The sequence below is a fragment of the Bidens hawaiensis genome, unplaced genomic scaffold, assembly GCF_021521415.1.
Source record: "Bidens hawaiensis isolate Kalapana, Puna unplaced genomic scaffold, B.hawaiensis_p1.1 tig00005306_1, whole genome shotgun sequence".
Classification (NCBI taxonomy): domain Eukaryota; kingdom Viridiplantae; phylum Streptophyta; class Magnoliopsida; order Asterales; family Asteraceae; genus Bidens; species Bidens hawaiensis.
In genome coordinates, this window is record NW_027491337.1 from 1,230,309 (window position 1) to 1,239,378 (window position 9,070).

The following is a 9,070-nucleotide window of genomic DNA, read 5'->3' on the forward strand; positions in this document are numbered from 1 at the left end:
CTATAATATTTGGGAAAAATTGTTTTCTAAATATTTGCACTTGTGTGATAAATAAATTATGTTGATAACTTATATTATGAGAGAAGTTATTTATATGGATAAATAACATGTATGCAATTAAAAGGAAATAAACAAAAATGAATTTGGGTTTTGGGGGAAAAGCCCCAAAATGGCCGGCCCCTCCCTCACTCTCTCTCTCCTTTTGTGTTTCCAATGACATGCAAACAATATGGTTGGGAAATTATAATTCTTGTACAACTCACAACACACTTTCTCTAACACACAAATGTTCTCTCTTTTCTCTCTACCTTTAGGCCAAACAAAGGAAGAACAACAAGAGGTTATTCAAGAGTGTTAAATCCTAAAAACTTGGTGTTTTTTGGAAGGCTTGAACGGGTATACAAGCTTGAGGTTTTCTCTTTTGAAGGTTTGTCATTCACTCTTTCATCCCCTTCTAATTTTTGGAAATTTGAAAGTATGTATCCAAACACCCTATGGTTGTATTTGATAGCATGTAAATCGTATTTGGATCCTGGATTGGGTTTTGATATAAAATCGGTTTTATATATACTTTTTGTATACAAGATTTAAAACTTATTTTCCGCTGCGTTTTTACCTATAAATAGGTTAATATGTTCTTTGATAATCTTGTGAAAACCCTACATGATGATCTAGGGTTCACGGCAAAGAAGTTGGTTCGCTATTGTGTATATAATCTGTTGTTTCAAGTTATAATCAACTAAACCCCTATCCCAGTTGGCTAGGGGTGTGTGTGATAAAGTCGTGTTGTGGGTGGGGGCGCATGTTCGAGCCACCCCAGCCCGTGTTTTTAGTTATTTTTTTATTTTCCATTAATTATTATACTAACTCATATAATTGTTTAAATTATATTATTAAGTACTATAAATATAATAATTAATCCATAGGTTATTTAAAATCGACACATTACTAATCGTTTCCGGATCTTGGTTAAAATCACACACACACATATAAATATTTATATATATATATATATATATATATATATATATATGGTTAGTATCATTTGAGAACTCCAAAAAAATTAAGAACTTCTAGGAACTTATTAGAACCAAACATTTTTTTAATTTTTTTCATATATTAACATTGTTTGAGGCTAGTTTTACCATATTTTATATATAAATTTTTGATTACATATATAAATCACAAGTTTACATATGTGTAAAATTTATATAATAATAAATTTACATATATGGAAAAAAAAGTTTAGATATGTGCAAAAACTAATTTTCATAATTGTAATCATAAATATAGATATAAATAATGATAAAACTACACTCAAATCACACTAGCATACAAAAAATTTTGTAAAAATTTTAGTTTTCTAGAGTTCCTTTAAGTTCTTAAATAATTTAAGAGTTCTGTAATGATAATCATTATATATATATATATATTATTAAAATTAATACATGTTCAAATATATAAATTCAAGTATTTTATAAAATATTATTATTTATTTTTGATTATTTGCAATACTTATTTAAAAGATATACATAATAAGAATATATATATGAGCATTAAAAATATTTTTTAGTTTAAAATAATTCTTTAAAACAAATCTCTTATGTAAACTATCCAAAGTCTTATAAATATTTATTTAAGTATTTTTAGGTATTTTGAATAACTAAAACCATATTATTTATAATAAACTTTTGTTAAATAAAAGTAATAAAATTTATAATAAGTCTAAGTCTTACTTAACTTCCATAATAATATACTCGATCATCAAATCTTGTACCTCTATCCAATTTTAGATTCATTGTTGAATTCCTTTTATATTTCCTCAATTATTGTTACTTAGGATTTCTCGTCGGTAATTCCCAAAGAGCATCGGTTACCGCTTTCTTGCTTATTTACTAAGGTGAGTAATCACTCCCCTTTTTACATATTTTAAATCTTTTGGGAACATATGTGTACTTTATCTATTTATCTATTATTTAATACTCAACTTGCAGCTGTTAGTCTTGTGTGTTTAACAATATATAGCTAACGTGTTATCTGCTTATATGCTTTACTTGAATACTTGTCGGAGAGGTCCAACATATTCTCAGTCTAGTATGATTATACGTCCGTCGTGTTAGCCATCGTTCAGTTCATTTGACACCGTGCTTACCGACATCATTATTTACTTGCTCATTGGTTAAATTGCTTATCTCACTTGACACAGTTTGCATTTTTCTTTATTTATTATATATTATATTAAATCTCACTTAACTGGTATTTTACTCACTCAACATGTGTTGTTGACAAACCTTTCTATTTTATACGCATATGCAGGTTATTGTTTGAACTAGTTGCAAGATTTGGTGAAGATTTAGTAAAGATTTAAGTTAGAAGAATTTAATCAAGATTTAGATTTGTATTTCATTGTTTGTTTAATGTGTTGTACTTTGTACTTGAATTATTTGAATCATTTAATTGAATTAAATAGATATTGTCACTTTTAAATATTGCATAATAGGACCTTGAGAGCTGTGAGAAATCAGCTCACGCCCCGGCATTTCCGCCGTAGGTTGGGGTGTAACATAACTCTCCGTCGCAGCGTAGGCGATCATATATCTTTCGGGATCGTAATGAAGCGGGCGATCGTTTGATGAAGGACTACTCCAATAACAGACTTACATTTAACGACATTACATTTCAACGGTATTTTCGGATGTCTAGGCGTTTATTTTGGCGCATCATGGGAGATTTGGAGCGGGAGTATACGTATTTCAACAAAAACCCGACGCAAGATGATATTTAGGATTAATTATTGTTTAAATATTGTTTATATTTGCATCGGTAAAATTTAAATTGTTTATATTAATTATTGTTTTTAATATATATTTTTTAATAATTTATTTGTATAGGAATTATACAATTATATGTTGGTCATTATCTGAGGATTCCAACTTCAAACGACCTAACTCGCATATACAATGTACAAGAAAGCAAACATTCTTTTCTCGGCATGATCGGGAGTATAGATTGCATGCATTGGGATTGGGCTAACTGTCCAACCGCATAGCGAGGTCAATACACTTGTGGTGCCCATGGAGTACCAACGGTTAGTCTTCAAGCCATTTGTTCACACGATCTTTGGATTTGGTAGGCCTACTTCGGCTCCGTCGGGTCCAACAACGATATAAACGTTCTCAATGTGTCACCCTTGCTAGAGTATTACATCAGCCATAGTTTACCAGTCTTACGTTTTAGGCCAACGGTACCTTCTATCGTCACAAATACTATCTGGGTGGTGGGATATATTCAGAGTACTCAATCATCGTCAAAACGTTTTAAGACCCGATCGAAGAAAAAAAAGAATACTTTTAGAAGAAGAAAGAGTCTGCGCGAAAGGATATCGAGTGGTGTTTCGGGGTTCTAAAAAAACGTTGGCATTATGTGAAAAACCCATGTCATGTATGGTCGATGGCGAAAATGAGCGATGCCATGTATACGCGTATTACATTCCATAATACTATTTTAGAAGACAAGGGCAGAGCAATATACCAACACTATATATATACCAGGAAGCATTCCAGAACAATTCCCTAAACCAACCAAAGAATAACGAACACAAAACATTCACGAGCTCAAATCAAGTGAGACACATAACCAACTTAAGGTGGATTTGTTTTAACATGCGTGGGATAATCGTCCCACCCATTGAATCGAAGATAAGGACGTAGACAAGGAGGAGAATGAAGACGAAGATGAAGACTACGACGAGGACGAAGACGAAGATAACGAATAGATTAGTATTTTTATATGTATTTTTTATTTTATTTTTTTTATTATAATATATTTTTCTTTTGTTTAGTTAATTTAATAAATTTTAATATCTTAGAGGGTTTTTATTTGTTTAGTTTAATTACAAAAATCAAATAATAAAATAATAGTGATGTGGCAAAAAAGGGCTACACAACCATTAGACCGGTCGTTGTGGGGCGCCGTAGGGGGTGAAGGCGGGCGCCATTGGACGGTGAACACCACCAATGGGTGCCCTTGGTGGTGGGGCGCCGTCCTGCTCGTCAACCCAACGGCCAGCGCGGTTGATTGGAAGAAGGTGGCCCCCCTCAACGGCTATTATAACGTTACATTAAAAAAATCAAAATATATTATAAATCTATATATATATATACTATTAAAACAATTGTGTTTTAGTACAAATGACATATTCTTAGTGTTCCATCACTATTATTTCCATACATATCAAGCACTTCTCAATTTTTCTTGATAATTAAATAATTCAAAATAAAATCACATTACATTACATTACATTACATTTAAAATAATGACATGAACCCATTTATCAATCCCAGACCCGTTACATTCACCATTCCGTTTTTTGAATTTGATAACCCATAACACTATCCAATTAACATAACCAGAATCTAATCCTCATTCTCTAAGTTCCAATATTCGTTCTATACTGTAACATCTCGTTTCCCGTTCAGTTAATAAAATAATAATATCAATTGTTATGAGTTGTGCTTGTGTTGGGTTAAATAAATATGGGCAATGGACTTGGATTAATAAGGAAGGAAGAAAGACCATGAGCTTAAGCTCATGAACCATGGTATATATACTATCATTAACCATTAATTCATTCATTCTCATCCATTTCATACACCACCCAAAACACACACTTTAGCTCTCTCTATATTTCTATCTTTATCTAACCGAACCCTAGGAGGAACCGAGCATCGATCCGAGGTAATAATGTTATGATATTATATGGATCCTAAACCACTAGATCTAGTCACGAAACGACAAGCTGACACCCTCAACCGTTAAAGTCACGAGATCCTGATGGAATCGGGTATAAACCGATCAAAAGACGAGCTTATGGGTCACCCTAGCTCGGATATGGATTGAACGGGATGAAAAGTGGGGAAAACGGTGGAAAAATGGGTGAGATCTCACTTTTCCGGTGAGATCTTGGTTTTCCGGTGACGACGGCGCCGGAAAGGCGGCACCGTAAAACGGCGTACGAGGATAAGAGATGTCAGAGAATGTGTAAGGCCCCGAACCCGGTAGCCCTACTTTAACGTCGGATTTACTCATGAATACAGTTCTTACAAATCAGAGTTCATTAAAACCTTTCGCGGAAACGTTAACTTCAATTATTCGATACAAGATATACAAATTTTTCTTTAAAACCATAACATAAAACATCATATATAAAACATCATTTCTTTCATCATCAGATGCCAGCCGTTCAATCCATGTCATGTGCCATCCTCGTGCTAGCCCTTTAATCTGCTCACCTGCGTGCATACTAAAAGTCAGCTACGCTGAGTGAGTTTTAGTTAATCAAGCAACTTACCATACAATCATTACATGGATTATATACATATCCAAAGACACATAGTCCGCTGTCTAACCTGTTCACCTTACCACTAACCTCTTTATTACCCCTACCGCTTAGCCACTTAATTACGGAAGCACATTGAGGCTTGCCCTCCCACGTACTCACGTATTTCCACTTATATAACGAAGGCACGTAGAGGCTTACCCTCCCACGTACTATCGTTGTGCCACTTAATAACGAAGACACGTATAGGCTTACCCTACCACTTACTATCGTCATGCCACTTACACCCTCACCAACTTGTTACCACTTCTACCACACTCTAACTCGACTTGCCTATAACACACTTCTTATCGTTACATTAGTTACATGACAAACAATTCACAACATAACATTCATACACACTGCTTGTTACCTGGTAGTCATTCTCTTTGGCGATATGTGCAATATCTGAAGATCGTTCACGCACCGACAAACATTACTTTCCCTGTCGATACGTGCAATATCTGAAGATAGGCCCGGCTCCGAGAAGCCAAAATATTTTTGGGCCGAAGGCGAAAATTTTTTGGGCCTCAAGTAAAATGAGTTTTTTGTTATCTTAAAACAATTAAATTTTTAAATGGTCATACTTGGTTATTATTTGAGTTGTGTAAAAAAATTTATATAAAAATAAGCTTAAACATGTTTCAAATGTGACTAGAACCCACAATCTTATGTTTGAGAGTAATACCTCTTTGCCACTAAGAGAAACTAGTTGTTATGTAATTGGGTTTAAACATTAAATATACATCTTGTTATTCATAAAAATATATATAACTTTTTTAAAAAAAAAATTCGGGCCTAACGTGGTGTCGGGCCGGGGGCCGTCGACCACCCCGCCCTCCCTAAAGGCCGGCCCAGTCTGAAGATCGTTCACATATCGACATACATCCATTCATAACATCTATATATATATATATCACATCAAACATTATAGCATACACTTACCACTCAAGGTAAGTGTATTCACACTTCACATTGAGTATACACACAACCCCGAAAACATAACAAGGAAGTGGGCTAGAAACTCACCTGAATGCGGTTAGGTTCACCCAAGGGCCTCCATGTAATTAACTCATTCTATCACAAGTCCAGGGGCCTTTCTGTCATTCTTTCAAAGTCTAGTTCGTTATCCGGCTTTTCTAATTCATTATTTAGTTCTTTAACGAATGGGGGCTCATGACGAATTGACCTGTATAACGAATTGACCTTTTATAACGATTTGGTCTTTATAACGAACTGAACTCTTTATAAAGAACTGATCTTTTATAGCGAATGAACCTTCTAACTAATGGGGGTCCATTCGTTATCTCTCCGTAACGAATTGCTTAGCTAATTCGTTATCTTTCCTTAACGAATTGGCATAACGAATTAAGGCTTATTCGTTATCTTCCCTTACGAATTGTCATAACGAATTAAGGCTTATTCGTTATCTTCCGTTAACGGATTACTGTTAATTCGTTAGTTTTCCATCACAATTAGGGTTAGGATCTGACGTTCTTTTCAACCTCGTACACGTTTTTCCGGCGTCGTCATCGCCGGAAAACCAGGATCTCGTCGGAAAAGCGAAATCTCAGTTATTTTCCACTGTTCTTCACCGTTTTTCGTCCCGTTCGATCCAGATCTGAGCTAGGGTGACCCCTAAGCTCATATTATGACCGGTTTATACCCTATTCCATCTGGATATCATGACTTTAACGGTTGAGGGTGTCGGCTCGTCGTTTCACGACTAGATCTAGCGGGTTGGGATCCGTACAGTATCATACTATCATTACCTCGGGTCGGGATCGGTTCTTCTTCTTGGTTTCGGTTAGAGAAAGAGAGAAATATGGGAGAGAGCTTAAGTGTGTGCTTTGGATGGTGTAAGGAACATGTGAAAATGAATGGATTAATGGGTGATTATGGTTTATATACTATGGGTCATGGGCTTGAGCCCATGGTCTGTCCTCCTTCCTTATTAACCCAAGTCCATTACCCATATTACTTAACCCAACACAAGCCTGACTCATAATGACTTCTATTTTATTTTATTATTTCTCCACTATCTTGAGTAAACATTCCCACCATAATTAAATAATAGAGTTAATATTATTTTTAGAAATTTTGGGATGTTACAGAATGTTTATGACATTCTCTGACCTAACCCTAATTCGTTACGGAAAACTAAAGAATTAGCTGCATTCGCTATACCATTCGTTATGCCCATTCGTTAAGGATAATAACGAATGTACTGCCATTCGCTCTGCCAATTCGTTAAGAAAGAATAACGAATGAGCTTCGTTCTTTAAGCAATTTGTTAACGAAGAACTGACGAATGAACCCTCAATTTGTTATAAAATTCAGTTTGTTATAAAGGTTAGTTCGTTATGGAGGTCCATAAGTGGCCATTCATTATGAAGTAACGAATGATCCCCCATTCGTTAGAGAACTGGATAATGAATTAGATTTTGAAAGAATGACAGAAAGGTCCCTGGACTTAGAAAATAATAAATTAATTACATAGAAACTCTTTGACTTTGCTAATTGATGAAAGATACCTTAAAGGATTAATGAGTTAACAATAAAATATTATTAAAGAATTCTAATGGAAATTGTGTTAAGACAGTTAATGGAAATAAAATTGTGTTAACCCCAGCCAGGGGCAATGGAAATAAAATTGTGTTAACCCCAGCCAGGGGCTCTACCCTTTGGACCCCGCTAGGGGCTGCCACCCTAGAACCCCGCTGCCAGGGGCGCTGCCCCCGGACCCCCGTTCGTTATGGGTTATAATTAAATTAGAAACGTGATATGGGTAGTGATAGTTAACTGATACGTGTAATTGTTGTACAGTTTGTCGCGCACAACTAAAGAAAAGGATAACCATTAACGGTGAGCGTAACAGAACTTAGGTGAGTTTCTAGCCCCACTTCCAGTTATGTTTTCGGGGCTGTGTGCATACTCGATGTGAACGTTAATACCCTTACCTTAAATTGTAAATGTATGCTATAATGATTGATGTGATAGTATGTATGTATGTATGTATGTATGTTATGAATGAATGCTTGTTGGTGCGTGACTGATCTTCGGATATTGTACGTATCAACAGGGAAAGTAATGTGTAGAATGACTAGTATGAAATATGTGTGTATGAAAATACGTAATGAAATGAGTATGTACAAAAGTATGGCTATATAAACAAAGGTATGTATGGTTATATGATGAACAGAAGGTATGGCTAAGTAGGGAACATACCCTAATAATATCTGCGAATGTGGGGAACAGACCCTAATAATATTTGCGAATGTAGGGAACATACCCTAATAATATCTGCGAACGTAGGGAACAGACCCTAATAATATCTACGAAGGTTATAGGGCAGAATGCTCTTTAAAACGTATATGTATAAATGAAAGTATGTATGTATGTAAGTATGAAAGAAATAGTGAAAGTACGTATGTATGTAAGTATGTAAGGAAAGAAGAAAATATGTATCTTCGGATACGTATTTATGTAAGCATGTGAATGTAATGTATGTAGCCTAATTAACTAAAATTCACTCAGCGTAGCTCACTTTTAGTATGCACGCAAGTGAATAGACAGAGATAGCTAGCCTGAGGAGGACACATGGCAAAATCTGAAGAGGCTGGCATCTGAATATTTGTCATGATGATTTGATATTATATGTTATGTTATGTTTTAAAAATACAAGTTATAAAC